The sequence below is a fragment of the Oxyura jamaicensis genome, chromosome 1, assembly GCF_011077185.1.
Source record: "Oxyura jamaicensis isolate SHBP4307 breed ruddy duck chromosome 1, BPBGC_Ojam_1.0, whole genome shotgun sequence".
NCBI lineage: Eukaryota > Metazoa > Chordata > Aves > Anseriformes > Anatidae > Oxyura > Oxyura jamaicensis.
The window spans coordinates 159,741,339-159,763,864 of record NC_048893.1 but is presented as its reverse complement, the minus strand read 5'-3'; the positions used below and the strand labels follow the sequence as shown (position 1 = coordinate 159,763,864).

At 35.7% G+C, this 22,526-nt stretch overlaps 1 long non-coding RNA gene across 5 annotated transcripts in view; it reads right to left on the bottom strand.

Moving 5' to 3' along the window:
- LOC118163418 overlaps positions 1–11,905 on the bottom strand; it is a 52,933-nt gene extending 41,028 nt beyond the window's left edge. For all 5 annotated transcript variants that reach the window (XR_004749046.1, XR_004749045.1, XR_004749044.1 and 2 more), the window contains exon 1: positions 11,777–11,905. This is a non-coding gene — a long non-coding RNA (uncharacterized LOC118163418). The remainder of the gene's footprint in view (positions 1–11,776) is intronic.
- Between the last annotated feature and the right edge of the window lie 10,621 nt (positions 11,906–22,526).

Below are 22,526 nucleotides of genomic sequence, written 5' to 3'. Positions count from 1 at the left end.
CCCCCCCCCCCCCCCCCCCCCCGGGAGGCAGCAGTAAGGCTCCTAGGCTGGACAACAAAAACAGCATGAAAGTATTTAAAATTAATTATACAGTGCAGTACTATACAGCAAAAAAACAGCAGCACAATGTTGGCAAAAAAAAAATAATAAAATAATATATGGTGATGATGCCTCTAGGAATCTTTTAAAATGTAGAAATATAATCAGACCCAATTTTAGCTTTGTTCAGTATAAATTGTGAAGTTTGATATTGAATCCCAACTAGAGAATGTTTATCTTGGAGCTTCCTGCTCTGTACAGACATTTTAAGTCACAATCTTATGAACTAAGAGGAATAACTATACTTTGTTAAGCAACTTTATTCTTATTTTTAGAATATATCAATGGATGTGAAAACCTCACTCCCATCCTCTTACATTATGTTCTCTGTTATGGTCCACTGTTTGTTAACAAAACAGCTGAATCCCTGTAGCTCTGCACTTTTCAATATTCACACAAATTTATGCATATTTGCTTCAGAAGGGTCTAATAAGTCAGAATGGTGGCTTTCTATTTATCTTTGTGTTAACATCAGTGGCTATCCAAGATGAAGGCAATGGAGCAACCAGTAATGATTGCAATGGAAGGTGCAAAACTCATTGTCAGCATTTCATGACACAGAGATATAGGAAAAGAAACTTTTCAGTTGTTAAATCTAATGTCGTTCAACGTTAGATCTAATGTATACTAAGAAAAAAAGCAGTCTGAAATATCTTCCAAATGTGTCAGAATCTGTTTTCAAATGCCCACCACCTAGTCCTCATTGAAGGCTGTCCCTACTGGAGAGCCTTTTTAATTTTTATTAGCATAGTTTACTTGTTTTAAAACTTCTTTTGAAAAGAGAGAAAATTGTCTCTTTTACTCTACCTTCCTCATAATGAACTTTAGAAAACAAAATATTTTATAATTTTTTTCAAGCTAATTATTAAAAACAAAGAAACAAACAACAACAACAAAAAAACAACAACAAAAACAATAAATTTCAAAAGAATGAACAATTAAACTGGAGTTTTTAATGGAAAGCAGTTCATATTCTTAATTAGCAAGTTCTGAAATAAATTTTGTATAAACAATTATTTTTTCATCTGTTAGAACGTCAGAGAATTTTACTTTGGGTTTATGAGAAGTCTAGTACTACTATGTAACCCTCCTCAAAACAAAAGTGATTTTATTTTAAAGGTTGGCATAAGTGTCATAATTACATACAGTATTTGTATGAGAAAGCAAAGTAGATCAAAGAGGGTGACAGAGAAGAGACAAACAGCCACAGCAACAGAGATTTCATACTTAGAAAAGGAGCCAAAATAAATTATATTTGATCTCTGTTAACACTTTTATAATTTCATCAGGAATAATCTCTAGATTCTGTGCATTACTTCTAATCCTCCTCAGGTACTGAGCTGTCTGGAAAAGTCACTTTTTCTTTGTGCTGCTGTCATGCTTCTGCTCTGCTAGTGCAGTGTTGAACATGTTACAGGCAAATGCACTCTTGATCTCTCTGTGGATAATTTTAGTTATATCTAAGCTGGCAGGACATGAATGAGCTAGAATAGATGAATAACAAACTGGGTGTGACTGGACATAATTGAATCTGGAATTTTCCACATCATCAAGCACAGAACAAAGAAAAGTAGCCCAAAGCTGACTATATCCCAAAGTTACAAGTACTGACATTTTGGGAGACAATGTACACAAGATTACATTACCATGTTGTTATATTTCCCCCCTGCATTTTCTGATCAAGTCCATTAGAAGAGGCTGCTAGAGTGGTGTTCTTCTTTTTATTATTTTTTTTTCCAATTTATTTATGGAAAGATATTTTTACAGGCTAACCCAGTTAAGCTTGACAGCTTGTTTACAATAGGACCCAGAAGACACATTACTCTATGCACAACAATATAAATATACATTTGAGATGCATACTTACGCTCATAACATTTGTTAAACATCTGAAGTGCACAGTGATCAGGTATCCAGAATTATCTAATTCACTATTTAAATATTATGAATGTAGAGGGATTGTTTAGCTTGCTAAAATGAGAATGACACATTATCATAATTAGCATGTGTTTTAGGATTGCATATCATATCTACTTTCTTAAAAGGCAATAATGATCTGATAGAAGAGGTTTAAATTTCATCATAAAAATATTTTATCTCTGTTTGTGCAATATTTTTGATTTGGACATCCAGACTGTCTCAAACTGAAATTAAGTAAGATTATTGGTATTTTCCTTAAATGAGTCTATCTCTACTTTATCCATTAGTGGACAAACAGGAATGGATTTATAGATCAAAAAAGTTGTTACTGAGAACCTGAAAACCATTTTGTACTCACTTACGGGATAGGGAGGGATTCCATCCCAAAGAAATCTGTTGTGTCAGCCCATGACTGCTTTGAGATATGGACCTAATCACAAGGAGGTCACTCCAAAAGATCTCCCTTGTGCTTCACAAAAGGGCTGACAGAACAATTAATGCTATTTTTCAGTAAAATTATGCTCCTCATTCCACGTGACAAATAAGCTGAGGCAGGGGAAATTTAGGCTTGACATCAGAAGGGGGTTCTTCACAGAGAGGGTGGTTGCACACTGGAATAGGCTCCCCAGGGAAGTTGTCACTGCACCGAGCCTGTCTGAATTTAAGAAGAGATTGGACTGTGCACTTAGTCACATGGTCTGAACTTTTGGGTAGACCTGTGCGGTGTCAAGAGTTGGACTTGATGATCCTTAAGGGTCCCTTCCAACTCAGAATATTCTATGATTCTATGAAGACTGACAGTCTGCTCTCCATCTGGAAGCTCAGTAAAGATCTGAGAGTAGAATTTCATATTTCTTTCTACCAAATTAAATTATCTTTAAAAAAAAATCCACAGACATTGTTAGTAACTTGTTTTGAATTACTCCATTTAAAGTCTGCACTGCGCTGTTACAGGTGAATTATTAATCTGCTGCCATGCTTAGGGTATTAACACCAGGAAGCCCTAACAAACACACAGTAGCAGCTCCAAAATGCATTAGTCTTCAGTCCTGTTTGCCGCTGTGTTAGGATGCAGTAGCTGTGGAATATCTTAAAATTTGTCCTGTATTTAAAAAGGAACTGACCATTGCCAGAGCACAGAGCTATGCTAGCAGTTCATTTTTCTCCATCTGTGCAGCATAAAAATTTAATTGTGAAACAGTTTTTTAAATTCCTGTGGCACAACCTGACAGAGGGAGGTTTTGGTTGGAAATTAGGAGACATTTCTTTTCAGAAATAGTAGTCAGGCATTGGAACAGGCTGCCCAGGGAAGTGGTGGAGTCACTGTCCCAGGGGATGTTCAAAAAAAGTTTGGACCTGGTGCTTAGGGACATGGTTTAATGGGTGACATTTATAGTAGGGGGATGGTTGGACCAGATGATATTGAAGGTCTTTTCCACCCTTAATGATTCTATGATTCCATGATTTACAGATAACTTCAGAACCTACCCCTATCTTCACAAAATTATGTTTGCATTACAGAGGATTACCTATGTTAGCCTATGTTAGCCTACCTAGGCTTTGTCATATTTCCTAATGAAATCTCAGTTCCCATGCCTTTTCAGAAGACATATTATTCTCCACAAACTACTGGATAGTCCTTCTGCTATTCCTGTTATTGTTCAGTTCATTTTTTCCTCCTGGAGGACAGTTATTAATATAAAAGAAGTAGAATGACTCCAAGGGATAACTGGTTTGTGAGCCAAGTGCACGGTGCAAAACTTCTCTAGCTATTTTGTTACATTTTGCAGTACTCTGTTTATTTTTGTGTGTTAATTTTCTGCCAACATTTATCGAATTAATCTATCTTAGCAAAAAATATTTTAAAGAATCGATTTGCACATTCATTGCCTGAATATTAATAGGTGAGGAAATTTACAGTAACACAGCTTTGAAATTCATGTCTTTACACACTCATCCTGTTGGGGGGTAGGCAAGGGTTGGAAAGAATAATATGTGCCTTATACTGAATCACAGTTCTGGCTTTGATTAAGAATAAAAAATAATAATAATAAAAAATGCTCAGATACATAGCCAGCTGGCTTGATGTGTATAGGGAGGATCTATAGGTAGTCATAAGCTGCACAACACTGTTGAGGGGCTTCACAGGGTCTCATCCATCTCCACAAGACCCTACAGCTCCATGTACCCATGTTTGTCAGCATCCTAGAGTACCAGCTATGAGTCTTGTGGTATGTTGAGGCTGCTTCTGCTCAGGAACAGAGAGCAGGTTTACAACATTGCATTGCCACAGCTGTCATACTTTCTGTCTAAAACTGCCTATTCAGAGATAGCTCAGATATCTCTGCAAAATACTGAGCTGTGCAGTCAATGCATACCTCAAGCCACCAGATTTGCATAGGATAGTACACAGGCTTTTCTTAGCCACATGTATGGCTGTCTCTTAACAATCAGGACCCGAGGAAACATTGGCTACCTTGTGTTATCAGAACATTCTTGGTGATCAATTCACAGTGTTTTAAAAGTTCATTAAAAAATTCATTGAATAATTAAGGAAATAGTGATGTCTTTGTGGCTATTTCATGAGCCGAAAGAAAGGTTAAATTCATGGGATAAATTATTCATTGTGAGTTATTCACTCAGCTTTAATAGTTTGTAATTCTATAAAGAGCTTTGCTTAAGAAATGCACTATATAAATCAATCAATAGCATTAATAATATGCAGGAAGGATTTTCTCCTTTGTGATCTGCTTTTCAATAAATTGTACCCCCTTGACACATCACCTAACATCACATGACCATTCTTCTAGCCTCTGCTGCCCCAGCCTGTCTATCACTGGGCCACAGCTGTGACATTCAGAGATCAGACTTCCTTCACCCTCACACCAATGCATTTTAAGGTCCATCAGTGCTGGAATGGACCTTGATCCTCTCCTTTCTCTATTTTGTTAGGAATTCAAGCAAACACAATTACACATGCGCCCACATATACATGCTTTGTTACGACATACTTTAGTTGCATGACCAGTATATGGGATACTGAGCATCATCACCCAGACTTCAAGCACATCAGGTACCTTCTCCACAGCTGTGTTAGAGGTGTTGAATCACCTCTCATCTAAAGCCCAGAACCTGCAACCACGTGCTTACATCCAGCCTGCTCTGTTTTGGGGAATGATGCTTAGAGGAGATACAGCTAAGTCTGAAGAAAGCTGCAGCAACAAGTGATTCAGGAAACAGCAGCTACATGAGAAAGCACCTGGGTGCATTGCAGATGTGCAGCCCGTGCTGACGGAGATGCTGTGCCAGCCTTTGATAACCTACGTGGTCCCCATTCATCTCAATTAAAGCTGGTATGAATGTGTACACACATGCTAAACCACAGTGCCTTTAGGCAAAAACTTAGCCCTACTTCTGTGGGCAGCCTATTTAGTTCTCTGCCATGTTCCAGACCTTGTTTATGCACAGCGGCCTGACACTCCAGTTCCTGGAAATAACCTTACTGGTAGAGTGAGGGGAGGTACTATACAGGATTAGAACTCCTGTCCCTGATGGTGGTCCCTAATGGGATGAACTTATTGGAAAGCAATATCAACAACACTTTTTTGTCTCATTATCAACTCCCCTCATACTTCCTTTTGGTCTAGTCAGTGTGAGCTGACATGCAATATGATTCTAAGTTTGACTACATATGAATGCTTTTTCTCTGTTTTATACACATACAGCTAGTGAGCTATGTTAACATATTTATATTTTTCTAGTTAATTCGTCTTCAACCTTAACTGGCTAATTTAACTTATTGATTCCTGTGTGGGATAAAACCATTAACGCATCAATAAAATTCTTCCCCCCTCCCCCCCCCCAAATAGTGAAAATTGTTATAATTCATATTAAGTACAGATCTAGATTGGACTAAGTCAGAGTTGAAATCTCGCAAGTATAGATTCTCCTGAAATATTTATTTGACTGTAGGTGGGCTAAAAACTCCTTTTGGGGGAGCATTTCAACCTTTTTATTTCTAATTCTAAACAGTCTCAGAATGTGCAAAGACAATTGATAAATACATAACTCGTTCTCTCTGTCTCACTATGTCAGTTTGAATTCTTTCTTTCTTCCTTACTGTGTATGATTCAACCTGTATCCCAAAATTCAAATGGAAACATTTAAATGTTTCCCTTGATGCTTCTAATAAATCTTCTGCACAGATAGATACCTCTTGCATTTTCAAGCCTGTTTGCTAATAGTCATTATTTGTTGACTAATATACTCAAACTGATGATTTTCAGTGGATTGTACTCTCATTTTTTTAAGCATCCAATCTGATGCTTCCCAGTTCCATCTGTGCTAGTACTGAAGAGAATCTCTTCAACTGAACTGACTGGGATTTCTATTTTGTGCATACACAGCACTGCATAATGTCCAGGCTCTGAATAAAACCCAGATGTTAGCCACCTCAGTTTGGACACCCAGACTGTTGAATGAGTGATTTAAATACCTCAAAAGAATAAATATTAGATGAATTCATTGACCTATAGGGATGCAACAAAACTTAAAGGAACTGCTCACATAATGAGCATTGTTAATTCCATACAGTAAATGAGGCAGGTATCCTGTGAAAAAAGATAGGTTACAGATCATCTTACTAAAGACTGTACCATAATATGTCTCCACCAGAGGGACAGATGAAGATTTTATATACATAAGCAACCTTAACTGTGTTTCTCTTCTAAGTTCTTCAGTCTTAATCTCAGTATTGTCCTTGGGCTGTAAAATTTGTATGTCAATACACAACAATCTTTATTAAAAATATTATAATTTTAAATTATCATTGTGTTCAGTTCTCTAGCAAACAAATATATTAAATGATCCTTTTTCACTCTTTCAGTTACCCATCAAACATGCAGGTAGAATATGCACTACATTTTTGTTGTTGTTGTTGTTGTTTAAAAAATATATATACAGAAGGATTAGTCAGGTCAATGTATTACTAGTGAGGGAAGAAATCTGACCTTACATAGTCAGGGTTTAACCTTTTAGGTATTCCTCTTGTTGAAATTTAGAAACACTACCCTGGAGAGTGGTTCAGTGCGTATTTGTACTTTTCCTAGATACTTTTAATACTCCACAAAATAAAAGTGCTGACCCATGTCTGGTATTTTGTTGTATTCCTAAACTGTTATAAGTATGACAGATGCCCTCTTTTTCTAACTATAGAAGTTTTTTTCCCAGCTCAATCACAGAGCATTTCCATTAAAAGACGAAGACCCCATCTCTAACCCTGGAAATACCTTCTCCACATGATTAATTATTTTACACATTCTGTAGTCCATTAGATGGCTGATGGCCTCAGGACACGGATATCTAGCCTTTATATGCATTATTTTGCCAACCTCATTTTCTTCTCTATCTTTTTGCAGTGAAATAGAAAGCACCATATTACTTCGGTTTTCCACTGCCATATTTGTTTGGCCTATTTCTAATGAAGATTTTTCATAAAAAACATTAAATTCCACTTTCAGTAATATCTTAAATGTATAAGTCATTTAAGCTATTAAATGTCTAGAAAAAGTTATGAACACCACATATAAAAAGAAATTTTATAAAAACTCTAATATCTTTTCTAAAGATAAATATTTTATCAAATCTGAGGTATGTCCAGAAAAGTACCAAAGATAATCAAGTCCATAGAAAAATTTGTATCTTTTATTGGAAGACAGGATCAAGTATTACTTTTAGTAATGTTAGTGTAAACTAGAAAAGAAAATGTGTCAATGTTGAGATCAGAAGCATCGTAATGGAGAACAGCAATATGCTTCCAATTTATGCTGTTGATGTTCAATGGTCTGTTGTCTTCTAGTAATTCTAGTGGGAAAAAAAGGATATGTGGATTTTATCTGCTGTGATAATAACCAATTCTGACCTGCAAAATATTTTCTTCACTTTATTAATTAATAGTTTATTGATTAATTACTTAATTTTATTTGTTTATTTATTTATTTATTTATTTTCATTTCAGGTATAGAATAATAAGGTTGAAGTTAAGCTGGTAGAGAATCATGGGGCAAATTCTCAGATATTTCCTATGTGATTCAGTATGCTACCACTTGTCAAAACTGAAGAAAATAAATGTAATCCCAGCTGCTGTGAAAATGTTTTAACAAAAACCCTGCCAAAATTCCCTCTGCTTTCAAAATAACCCAGATTCCACCTTAGACACTGGCTTGAAGATAGATATGTCAGAAAATCTTACTTAATTGTTTATCTTGCATCAGAAGAGTACATAACTTTCCTGCCTCCAACATTCTGAAAATTGGACTGCTGTTTAAATTAGGTGTTTTTGTTTATGATACTAGGCAGAAGTAAAGTATACCTTAAATAATGATTTACTGAGTTTTGATTTTAGGAATTTTGTATTCTTTTTTTTTCCCATCTGTTTTAAAACAGCTCATCCATCTGGATTCTTGCAGTGGACAGTGAATAAATAAACAAACAACAACAACAACAACAACAACAACAACAACAACAAAAGTATGTAAATTTTAATATGGATATTTCAGCCAATGTAAAAAATATATTTTGGGCTTTTTAGCTAAACTACACTTGACAGAGGTCATGGTTATCAAACCTCAGAGCTCAGGCTTTTTATTTCCAGTTACAGTTGTTAAGATCTCAGGTAAACAGGCCACATATGAAGACCGGATATGAAGGTCTTGACCTTTCTCCAGATGAAGCTTCAGTGACTATACTCCTCATTTTGGATTCCCATCTAGGTGCCTAAATGTAGGTGAAATGAACACACCTTTAAGCCACATTCATTCATTTACTTAATATTATCTTCCAGGAGTTGATTTGATTAAATCCCTTTTAGGACAGATGGAGAACCTGCCCACTGGAAAAACCTTGTAGGCCACAGTTAAAATTCACTTCAGAAACTCTTCTACATCTCACTCCTGCTGCATACCTTCACTGAAATTTCTTGTACTGCTGTAGGGCAGGATTGTGTGTGACCTACACCAACATAAAAAAATAAATCAACATCAGTCTCAAAACTTCATCCTCTGACATTTTAAACTATCTTCAGTTTGTTTTCAAGGAGTTATGTAGCATTGGAATAGGCTGCCCAGGGAAGTGGCTGAGTCACCATTACTGGAAGTCTTGAAGAAATGTGTAGATGTAAAACTTAGTGGAATGATTTAGTGGTGGACTTGTCAGTAATAGGTTAAAGGTTGGACCAGATGTTCTTAGAGGTCTTTTCCAACCTGAATAATTCTATGATTCTATGATTTAGATTAAGTGTAAAGGTCTACTAAGGATATGTCAATATCTGAGTGAGTAACTTCCAGTTCTCCTTAAATTAGTGAAGAGGTCAAGAGAAATTCATACTTTTAGATCTGGCTTGTTATAGAGATCTACAATAGGATGAGATAGATAACAGCCTACAGACAACAGTGTCTCCTCATTGATCTGGGAGTTTAAAGGTAGATGTAACAAACGCCTACAGTTGGTCAGTAAAAATACTCCAGAGTAGGCAATTTATTCTCTCCTTAATTCTGGATGCATTTATATCTACCACACAAAGTAACACTGTCTCAGGATTTACTTGTATCAAAACTTCGGTGTCTGTTTTTATACCTACAAGAAAACTAGTCTGGACAGAAGTTTGACATTTATTCCACCAAATTAGGATGAAAAGACAGAGTAATGACTTCCCCTATGGAATTAATATTCTTTAATACTGCTATGTGACCCATGTTATGTGGCACTGAAACAGGCTCCCCAGGGAAGAGGTCTTGGCACCAAGACTGCTAGAGTTCAAGAAGCATTTGGCCAATGCCCTCAGACATATGGTCTGTTTTTTAAGTGGTCCTGTGTGAAGCCAGGAGTTTGATTCGATAATCCTTGTGGGTCCCTTCCAACTCAAGATATTCTGTGATTTTGTGATCATATTTTTTGTCTAAACAGTGTAAACTTTTGACCTCAAAATAAAACAAAAATGTTGAAATAATTCATTACAGTATGATTCAAAAATCTTAAGGTAAACATCTAAACAAGGACAGAAGCATCACACCTTAGATGTGCTAAGTTCTCTCCACAAGGTATAGCTGACAAGATTCCATTCAGATGCATGACATGGTGCCAGCTCTCCATGATACATCTGCAGCTCCCATCCCAGATCATAATCTGGAGTTTGCCTTTGCCAGCTGTGTCTGGACCACTCCTGGCAACACAGGCAACATGGGAGCCTTTTCCGGCCTGTGTCTGTGCCTTGTGAGTCAGACAATTCACTGCAGAATTTTATCGTAGGGGGAACAATCATGCAGGTGGGATTTGGGCTACCAACACTGCTCATTGAAATTACTGGGGATGATGATGTTGGATCAGAGAAAAGACTATCTGAAGTTCTCAGAGCAGGGATGCAGACAGTGATATACAAAGGCCAGGCTGCTTATGCTCACTGTTGTCTTTGCAAATTTTTTTAGGAGAAATTTCTGTCTGCATCCCACTCTCTACCCTTTCTCTTCTTTTCTTATTCCTGCTGTCTCTATCACATTGTATCAATGACATAAAAAGCTTCTCGAATGCATGCAAATCAGAGCATAGAATTTGCACTTAGCTAAACTAAAGCAATAGATGTGATTCAAGCATCTTTCTTAGGTAATTTCATCTTCCACAGATACAGTTTGTTCTAGGAAGGTGAACAGCACACCAGATTAAAACAAAACAAAACAAAACAAAAACAAACAAACAAACAAAAAACCTTAAAAGGGAAAGGAGTGCTTTTTTCTTTTTTTTTTTTTCTTTTTCCTGAAATCTGTCTTATTATTACAGTGTCTGCAAACATCACTGACTTCAGCACAGGCTGTGCATGTTACAACACTGAAAACTGAGACATTATAGTTCTACTTTCCATTTTGGAACTAGTCAAGAGGCTAAATAAGTTCCCAAATAGCTCAGAGACACTCCTGGCTCTTTATTATATCATGGTGATATTACATCTGGAGCTGCTAATTAATACATTTTAAAGACATATTTAGTCTTAGTTATAGCAGATGTGGCACTGTTAATGCTCTGCCATTCCACCCTAGTTTCTCTTCACTCTTTGAAGATTACCTTTTTATTTTAACAAGATTTTCTCTTTCATTGTTTTTTTTTTTTGTTTTTTTTTTTCAGATATTTGTTATTTGGCGGTGGGGGTGGGGGGGCTAAGGGAGAAAGAGGTGTTTGTTTTGGTTTTGGTTTTTTCCTTTACAAGCAGGTGTATAAGTGATTGGTTTATACAAATTTCGGAGGGATTCTTTTTCAGATCATAGACCTATAGGGAATATGTAGCTAATTTAAAATGCTTCACAGATATACACTGAAAGATGTTCCATAAAAGAATGACACTACAAGTTACATCAAACAAGCAAACATTTGTTATGGGGACAGTAAAATTTACTTTTCACAAAAGGAGCCTACAGTAATAATGCATTCAATTCTATTTCCCAGAATGCTTCTTAAGTATGTTAATAAAGTCTTTATTGTGTCTGCTTATAAAAGTCGCCACCATTTCCCATTAGAAAGTCTCTGTTTATTCATCAAACATTTACTGACAGTGACTGCTGGGAGCAGGCTCAGATTTCCACTCCATTACACATTTGTGGCATAAAACACATTAATTATAGATATATTACAATATTCAACTCATTGAGGAAAAATTAGATGATCAAGGCTCATTTTCTTTGACAATAAGCAAGTTAATGAAAATACTAATTACCTGATGATGAAGTGGAGCCTTCAGGATTGAACGCTTAGCATCTGTAGAAGAGCTCTGTGAATCTAGCACAGAATATTAAAGCCAGAAGCACTGGAAGTCTGAAGGGTGGTTCACGAGGTCATCATATGCCCTTTAATCACAGGACAGAGAGTAGTTAGTTCATGATATAAACTTTTATATGCAGCTTTGATATATGTCATTAAGAGCCACACAAGCACAGTGTTCATTTAAAAATATATATATATTTTTTTATTTTTTTTTATTAATAGATACATTGTCTAGCTCAACTTTTCATAAAGGAACTATGAGACCTAACCATGATGAACTGCAGTATACAGAGGCAGGAGAACACTAGAATGAAGAAGAAGAAGGAACAGTCACAACACTTCCTTCATTTTCTCTGATTTCAGATAGTCGTAATCAAAACTAATGGCATATGAAGTTAAACCACTTCAAATTCAGGAGATTCATCCATTTATCTGTTTATTTATTTATTTTTATTACAACCACTTATGTTTTTGTGCCTGTACAGTTCTTTTTTACCACTTCCAACTTAGACTGTTAATTGGAATCACCTATTATGTCATCCTCTGGTTTCTTTCCAAGATCAATTTTATTTCTCATCTGCTTTTGACATTTCACCAATACATCTATGTAACTTGACTCTGGACTGTATACCCCAAAACATTCTGAAACATTGTTCTCACTGCCTGATAAAGACAGAAGTATCTTTTCTGTTTATTCAGATTAACTAAATTTCCCCCCGTCACTGTGTTTGATAGTAACTAGTTACCAATTAAACATGCAAACATATTTCCTCATATATTGGGATTTTCCCAAACTGCTAAATAATAATAATATTTCCAAAGTATTTTTCTCTTCTGAATATAGATAGTGTTTAACTAAAATTTTCCATTCATAGATTTTCTATGGAAATCAGTACTCTATCACCTGGTAAACTAATATAAATAATTTCTATCTGCCCCAGGACCCTGTTGTAAGTCATGGGTAACAAGATCTCCAATGTGACTTATTCTGCTGACACTTACTTTTTAACATATTCTGCTTGTGAAAAGATAATCTATGAAAAGTTGACAACCTCATTTCTAGGAGCAGGGTAGTGGGGAGTTTGCAGAGCACAAATGAGTATATTAGTGAAAATCTACACTGTGTGACAAAGGTTTCATGGAAATACCATAGAAGTTTTGATTTTTCATTTTCAAGCCCCTTACATTTAGGCACTCAACATGCAGTTTATCATATTAAATTTGTCCATATTGCAACAATTGCTACTGCTTTGTAGCTTGATGTTGTCTGTAGCATCATACTAAAGCAGCCAATCAATATCACCTCCCATATAACAAGAAAGTATCTATGTAAAAATAATCCAACATCTTTCCAAAACATTTCAAACTATCAGATCTGAAACCATTTTATATAAATTTCTTTAAAGTGTTCCATTCCTCCTGTTCCTTGAAGTGTGTTTTTTGTATCATCTTGTTGGAAACCGGCAATGGACTGAAAAAATAGATCGAGCTTTTAACCTGATAAAACACTGAAAGGCCTGCAACTCAGACTTCTCTTGTTATTGATCCTTAGCATATCTCTATATGTGGAATTGAAGCTTTTATTTTATATCCCTGAATTTTTGCTGAAATAGGATGCAAACAGCACAAATACTATGAGCACTTTGAAAACAGCTAGGAAAAAAAAAAAAAAAAAAAAGCATCCACAAGCATTTCCACTCTTCAGGAGGCACGTAAGATTTAGCAGAAGCTTTCCTCAGAACTGTCATCTAGCATTAGTCATATTTCTTTATTTTGCTGACTGGCTAATCCCACTTTATATACTAAAGAGGGCCAAGGAGAATATTTTGACTGAAAAGATGAAAGCTGTACTTGTGTTAGCAGTCTCCACCATCTTCTCTGCCACAGACAGCAACTATATCCCATAGATTTTTATACTATTTTCTGAGAAACTTTGTGATCTTAATATTCCACGAGTTTATTAAAAATATTTAAAATGGCTGCTTTACCTCAGAATGTATATTCATCTGATTTGGCTCTGAAAATTGCCAATGGTGAGTGCTCAGGAAAAACAGCAGAAAAAGTTCACTTCCATACACTTCCTCTGTCAGCTTTTAGAAATCTGTGTAGTGAATTGTATTCATTATCTGATATTTCTCCATACAGTTTATATGTGATTTGCTTTAATTTAGAATTACAAAACAAATGCAAAATATGTCTATCACCTAGTCTATTTTTGCAGTCCAAGATTTTTTGAGTCTCCCATTATTAAGGATAATTTCTTAGTAAATTTAATAGCTAGAATCAAAAAGGGGGCATGTTATTAGCATTACAGTTAAAACTTCTAGCATTGTCACTGCTCATAGAGTGTACTGGAAGAACTAGGTACCTAAAAACATGTAAAAAAACAAAATGCTGAGCAACGGGCCACCTAAGTCATTGTGTGAGAAGTGACATGGAGAAGGATGCACTTCTTCTTAGCTTCTCTACTAAGTACGTATACTCAGACTGAAAGGAAAACACATATCCAAATGACATTTATAATCCTGAATACACCTCCCACTATAGGTTTCTAGTTAGAGTTATTTTTTATTCTGATAGTAGAAGAAGGAGAGATATTGACTCTTTTCATAGTTTATAAAGCAATGCAGACTTTGGAAACAAGATATGATGATTCCTATCCTTTATCTGTTTGACTTAAATCTCATAAACATCTCATAAACAGATGCATTGGTCAGATACTATAAGCAAAACAGATGTGAAACTTGTTGGGGTTCACGAATGAGATAGATGTGTTGTACAGTGTTGTCAGGATTTGAGTGGTTCTTCTCATCTCCTCTGGAAGAATGCAGATGACATATGTTGCACATTGCTAAGGAATAACGCCCCTAAGGCCAACTGGCCACCTTCATAGTGCACAGCTTTTGGTCCTGCAGTTACATATGCTCTATGCTTTGGCCTTGTGACCCTGGAACATGATAACTATGCTCTTAGTTTTTTTGTTTGTTTGTTTGTTTTTTCAGCTCAGATGGTCCAAAATAATGTGTGTCAGCCCAGAAAGGTGGTGTTTTCATAGCATGATATGGAAGAATTTGTTGTATGCTTTGAGATGCCTGAGGATACAAAGCCAACTGCACTAGTGCTGGAAGACCGTCTAGGACAAAGGGAACTAAATCAGTGTAGAGTCTTATCTATGTTGTAAGCCGTGCTGAACTATCTCCAGAATGACATTTGGGGTTTCTTTTCACTAGACCTGGTCATTCTAAAAGAGATGTTTAGAGCAAACTGATATGGTACTCAGTTATTTGACAGCATGGAAGTATAACTACCAAAATTATTCCTGCCATATTCTCTTTCTGGTTTGACCTGTTCTCACTTTGTTTTCACGTTCATCACTGATAGATCAAAAAGCATATCTTTAACACTTCTGTGCTCTCACAGCAGTGTAAATTGAAATTGCAAGTAGACAAGCATCTAGTCCCTTAACTCTTTCACTGAAGACCATGCTTAGGTACACTTTAGATGCACTATTGGTTTTTTGTTTTGTTTGTTTTGTTTTACATTCTTTCACATTTAATTTAATTATTTTCCAATACTTGCTATTCTTTGTAAATATTGCTATAACTTTATTCATTCACCTTACTGTTTCACAGAGGAACGCATGTCTAACAGGAATCATACATTGTTAAACAACTGTGCAAAGGAAAAATACCAAACTGTATATTATGCAATACCAAGTTTTGATGTAAAGAGTACAGACATATTTTACACATATGCACACATGGGGTTTGGGATGCAAAAAGCCTTGATACTAGTCCCATAATCTAAATCTAGGAGCTGGTGTTCCTGTAGACAGTAGTGCAGATGTAATTATGGGAAGAATGTTTAGAGTTTCATCTTTATAAAAGATCCATCTTTTGTGTGCTAATATGGATCTACCTAAGCAACATGAAGGCTTCAGCAGAATTTCAGAGAAAAAAAAAATATTTTTTGTCATGTGAAATTACATAAGATATTTTCAAAAGAAGTTTTACAAGGCAGTTCCCAGCAGTTTTATATACTCTATAAAATTAACTATATTTCATTCAGTTCAACAGTCAGAATTCTCATTTTACATCAACAGGAATTTTCCCTGTCAGTAGGTCAAGTCACTGCAATGTGATATATCTGCCTCCATTTCAGGAGCAAAAAAATTAATCGCAATAGAAAAATAGTCAAAATTATGGGTAAAATAGAAAAAAATATATCTATTTTTGTGTGTGTGTCTTAAACACAGTAGCACACATTTTGAAAACAGTTTGTCACAGGGATGCCACAGGAGAGCACCCTCAGGCAACATGAAGAAGAAACCAGCAACTACACATTACCAGTACAGAACATCTTCGTCTGTACAAGCAGAACAAACTCGTAAACTTTGTTTAAATTATGGTTCAACATCAGTCATTATTACACTCTGTGGTTTAAGAAGCACCAAATTAGTACAAAATTCAAACTTTCCAACTGAAGTGTGAAACTCTGCCCCTTTCCAAGGCGTATTTATTTCTCATTTTTCTCATATTTAACCAATCTCAGCTATCTGTCTCAGGTCCTGCAAGTGAAAAGGTACCTTGGGCTGAGTTTAGACTTGCCTGTAGTAGTCCTCCACAGTTTCTGTTCAATTGGTGGTCACAGGTTTCCTAGTCATATCTTGACAATGAGGAGATGCCACTCACACAGTCACTCTGTCATAGTCAGGACATCAGAAATGCCCTCTGGTCTGGAAATATGAGAAGAGCCATAAGAACACTTACACCAGTCACCCCAGCATGGGGCTCAGTTGCCTGAACACACGTCTAGTCACATTTGAAATAGCCCAAACTTTCCCTCCTAGTCTCAACCTTCTGTTCCAGGAGGGACGGAGTTTTCAGCTGGTCCTATATCATATTGGCAATCCTACGGAGTTGTACAAACCCGATGGCATCTCTCATGACACTGAAGACTTCTGTTTAAAAATATCACCTAAATTCCTGATTATCGTCTAAAATTAAACAAGAAGAATCCCAGCCATGGTACATAGTCTCTCCACAGCTCATTGTGCATTTTTATTCAGACTTGAGATGTATTTATGTATTTACATGGGAGGATGGGATAGCAGAATGATTTTTCTAAACAGCTAAACAGCTTTGTTGCCCGTTTTCCATTGAGATCAAGAGAACTTGGACACCTAACACATTACGTAGTTTTAAATATTTTATCTGTATCTCTCAATAATTTATATTTTTAGAAATCGTATCTCTTGCAGTAAAAATGTACTGGTATTAACAGCTTAAGCCTATTCACATTTTCCAGTTAAAAGAACCCAACAAGCTATCATCAGAAATTATTCAGATTTCTTCTTTTACACACCAGCTTCAGCTCCTTTTGTATTTGACTCCATTCTCCAAAATTCTGAGCAAAAGCCCATTTGGTTCTGTAGGGTTCAACATCCATATAAATTTCATCTGTCAGTGAAAGCAAACTCCATTTGTGTGAGTTACTTGCAATACCACTCAGCTAACAATGCTCTCATTCCTGGGGGTTGTGAAATGATCCTGAACACAACTCAGTATCCTGTGAGCATTCATTACTACAGTAGTGATTACCCATCCTTTATACTTTGGTTAAGGGACCAAATTCCTCAGAAAACATATGTATATGTTTACATTTCCCTTGTATATTTATTGGATTTTGATTACATGTCTCAATTCCATGTAAATCAGAATTAACTACAAAAAAGACAATGGACTAATACTAAAAAAAAAAGGGGGGGGGAGGGGAGGCATGAAGTGAGGAATCAGGTCCTACTACATTTTTCCAAGCAAGTGCTAGAAATGTTAGAAATGTTCAGTTTGGGAACCAGTGATGGACATTCATGTGAATGTTCAAACCACATACCATGACAACTTTCTGCAGTTCTTGTTGAGAAATTTAACACATTCATAACAGATCCACAATCAGATGATATGCTAATAATGCCAAACCCTGAATGTTATCAAGGGAAAATCAGGGATGCTACATGACACTCCTTACATCATTCTACTTAATGTAGTTTGTCTTGAATCAAAAACTCAGAGTAAAAACTTGCATGACTCCTCTAACACTGCCTCAAAACACAAGCCATTCCTTCTTCATAGACTTTTAAAAATCTAATCTGTGATTCAAATAGGAGACATTTTCCCACTGCTAACACATTAGATATTTCTGAGAGGGGCACATTTTTCTTCCCTAGTTTAATCTCTAACACTTTCAAAGTCTTCAGAGGCTTAGTGCCTAGCTCTAGATATTTGTTAATGTGATTTTTCTGACCTGAACATTTTTCTATAATTTTATCCCTCCAGCATGGCATGTTACATTTAAGTTAAAAAGACTGTGGGGATACAAAGAAGGAATTATTTTGCTAGAGTCTGAAGTTAAATTCTAACATTTACAAAGAAAAAGTTGAAAAGAAACCTTTAATGTCTTAATTCATAAAGATGTTAATTTTGACAGCTAAAATATAATACTTACAAAAGAATGAAATGAAGGAAAGAAAACAGTCTTCTTTACCTCCAAAATGCTTTCTTCTTTGTATGTATCAGGTGCCCCAAGACAAGTTATACTGCCTGCTTTAATTTGTCTTTAATATCAGATGTGCATTATTGATTTCTTCTGTGTATGTTTTCATTCTGAATAATTCAGAGGCACAATTTTTTTCCCATTATGGTCAATAGCCAGAGAAAATTCTGAAGATAATCAATTGAGCTCTGCCTGACGATTACTAGTGTTGATATCCCCTGAAGTGAGGGAGTCGGAAAGGCCAGGGATAATATGACACAATAGTCAATCAGTGCAATCAGTAGAAGTATCAACACTGGCTGTATGGAGAGAGCCAGACCCACTCCAAGGATCCAAACAGCTCCTAAAAGTTCAGATGTTTGACTTCTTGTCATATGTTACACCAGATGGACTATGTAAGACTAGATTCAAAAACCCTCCCTGACTTCTCATACCCCCTTTCTCAAACTGATAGGATCATAAAACAGTTGTGTTGTATGATTTACATAACATACACAATTGCTTTATTTTACTTTTCTCTTTTTAAGTTCTCCTGGTCACAAATGCCTTCACAGAAATTAGAAGGATGAACATTTGGCCAAAATAAGACTTGTAAAAACAGAAAGATTATTTTAATTTAGACCTAATACTCTCTTTAGTTAGAGGCCACATGTGACCACCCTTGTAATTCCCATCACACCCTTCCACATAATCATAGTACCTCACATTGAATTTATAGTGGAAAAATGTATATTTCAGTGTAGAAACCTCATGAAGTTGCTAATAGTAGCTGACAAATGGTAGTCCTAAATAGTGTATATCTACTGATTTGAGGCTTAATGCAACATCAGCTGAGTCAAAGCAAGACTCTGATTGACAGTAAGCACACATATATGTGTATGCATATCTGCGCACCTCTGCTCCAGTGAGTCTCTGAAGAAAAGCAACTGCTATGCAGGCCAGTAAGCAATAGCTAAGCAGCTCACCACATCTACTACCTAAATTCACGAAATGGCAACATATGGAATTAAGCACTAAATAGTTTAGAACTAAATAGCTTAATGGTAATCCAATGTGTACAAAGTAAAGGAGTAAATTGGCAGCAGTAGCTCAGTTTCCCATGGATAACTTATTTATAAATCTCTCTGTGATTTATTATTAATCTCCTTATGCAATAATCACTCATGCATATAAACATGGCTAAGCTTAAAAATTATATTCTGATTCATGTTTCTTTACAAAAGAAATGTTTTGACTATGAAACTCAAATCATCACTATTTTAAAGGTTTTGAAGACATTAAAGTGAAAAATTATGGAAAATATATTTTTTGATAGTTTCAGGTTTCTTTAATATTTCACTTTTCATCAAGGTATGATGGGAGAAATAAGATGAGAGTCTTACTCTCAGTTAAACATATCACAGCTAATCTGAAGCCTTTAAGAAATAGAATTCGTTTAATTAAAATTAACAGAGTTTACTTTTAAATCAGAGACCTGGACCATAAAAAATACTTGTTAATTTTCTTCCAAAAGTAAAGGTACTTCCTCATAAATATTAATCTGCTTTCTATGTTAAAAACATATGTGATATGCTCCAATTATTTTCATAAAAGTAGGTCACTATGCATTTTACTCCTGTTTTCCATATTCCCATGATCACGAAACACACTATGATTGTTGTTCCACAGTCCAGGAAAACACAATCATAAAAGCAGTTGATGTCTAGAACCAAAACAGTGCACACAGTTGGGATGAAGTTTGTGTGCTGTAAATGATCCACTCTACTGCAGCACTATATGAAACAATAACCATATGCTGCAATTGATTAACACAGAAGTGAAGCTGAGGTACTTAATCAATTGCAAAAGCCACTTATTATGAGTCTATTATAAAGCAATAGGGATTTTTACTGTTATTCAATGAGCTGAAATATGAAACAGGAGGAAATAAAAAGGATAATGTTACGCTTTTCTGTAGAAAATGGCCAAGTGCCTTTTAGCAGCCTTTTCAGCAAAAGGGAAGCAAATGCTTCAGAAATCAAGTAAGTAAAACTAACTGAAGGCCTTGGCACAGCACAGCTTGCATCCAGGCAGTTCACCTCTCCCCTCCCCAAAATGGAGTGGTATGCTGATTTCTGGGCAGAGTCTCCTGCCCATGTCCACAAGCAATGCCTAAGCATTAGTATGGCAGGTCAGCATCAGCCACGTCCGCATTAAGTCCAGGACCACAACAGGTCTGGACTAACTGATATTGGTCCTCAAGCCTGTACCTTGGAACTGTTGGGTTTATGAGGCCTAGCAAATGGGAATTAAAATGTACCTCTGGCAAATCCAGAAACTGGAGAACAAAGAAAATAAATTCAATGCAGTTGAATATTACATGTTTTTAAGATGTGTTTCTTGTGAAGACAAAATAAGTTTCTAGATTCTAAGGCCAAGATTTCTAGCTTCAGATCAAAAGATTGACATTTTGGTTAAGCTACCTCTACAACTAGTGAAGGATGATGGATACTTGTGGGGAGTGATTCACCTCATTTATCTGGACATCTCAGATTGGGATGAATTGCCTTGTGATGGCAATATGCTTGTTAAAGCATATTCTCTGTGTGGTTTTGTACTGCTGTCCCTAACAGTAAGCAAATGCCCAAGATCAGTATAGTTTTCATTTCTTCTTTTCCACTAAAACTTTTAACATATTCAGCAATGTTTAACTCCCTCCATGAAATAATGTGGCTGGATAAGAGTTCATGTCAAGCCTTTGTGGAAGACCTTGTTTCTACACCGCTCTCCACTTTTCTGTCTGCAATATTCCTATTCAGCTGCTGGTCTGCACCTTTTTTCTTTGTTCTCCCCCACACAAGTGCAAAAAAAGTGGGAAAAAAAAAAAAAAAAAGTGTTGCAAAAGAAAGTATTATCTCAGTGATACTTCCTTCCCCTGTGAAGCCAAAGCAGAAGCAAAACAAATACAATATCTTCTTAAGCGCAAGTCGTGGAAGCCATCAAAACACTGGTTTGCAGCTGTCAAACCTTTCATATGCACATTTCCAGACAATATCAACAACCTCTGGAATATTTTTTTACTCTAGAGATTTTTGTCAATACAAAGCAGAGCCATGTTTGTTTAAGGAAGTAGTTAAATTTTACCAGTTCTCATTTGATCAGAATCCAGATGTTACATAAAATAACACAACACTTAATTTTTTACATAGCAATTGTTCTTTATTTCAAAGAGAAGGAAAAAAATTAGAACTTTTTGGCTCTGAGCCTTTGTCAGAAAGGGCAACCCAAGAGAATCATTAACTGTGGGGTAATCTCTTTGCTCATGGATGTAATATTAATGTAGTTTCTGTAGTCTACCTATTAAATGAATTGGAATGAAGGATTTTATCAGATGAAGCTTCTGTGAATAAAATAAATCTTATATAAAATTCACTAATTAAGTATATTACCACCAATAATGTTGCAGTGAGCACATTAGTAGAAGCTGACTTTCAGGATTGATATATTTCATTGAGAAAATGATACTAGCAGGTTTGAATTAGAAGTGCTAAATTTCTTTTCTCCTTCCTGTAAAGCTGATTTCTTTATAAACCTTACATAAAATATGTAGAAATACATTATGGTAAGCAACACCAGACTTTAATTACTGATATAATTTACTGAAAACTTAGTATGTTACCAAACTTCTGTTACTACTCTGCAAGCTCCCACATTTTTCTTATGTTAATATTTCCTTTTATTAATACCAAAGGAGGCTAAGTAAAAACAGTAATTTCACAGACATTTATACTCATTTGAAATAATTTTAAAGTGACACTTATGAATAAAGAGTTACTACAATTTTAGTAATATGGTTCATAATCAGTGTCATTACTTCCTCCTACATACTGATCTAAAAAGAAAAAAAAAAAAGTGAAGCACATTCACAGAAAGTTTATTTTTGTAGAGATGTTTAAAATGGTCTATTAAGTTGTCTATAAAAGGACACATCATCCTCAAATACATGGACTTCTATTTCATAAATCAAGAGACCACAGTAAGTGTGAGTTCACACTTCATTACAGGGCAAGTTTAACAACATTTCAGATAAACTCCATTCACTTTAAGGTCTCATAGGACATATAAACTTCAAGCATATTGCATATTTCCCTCCTCCTCTTCAGTGCATACAA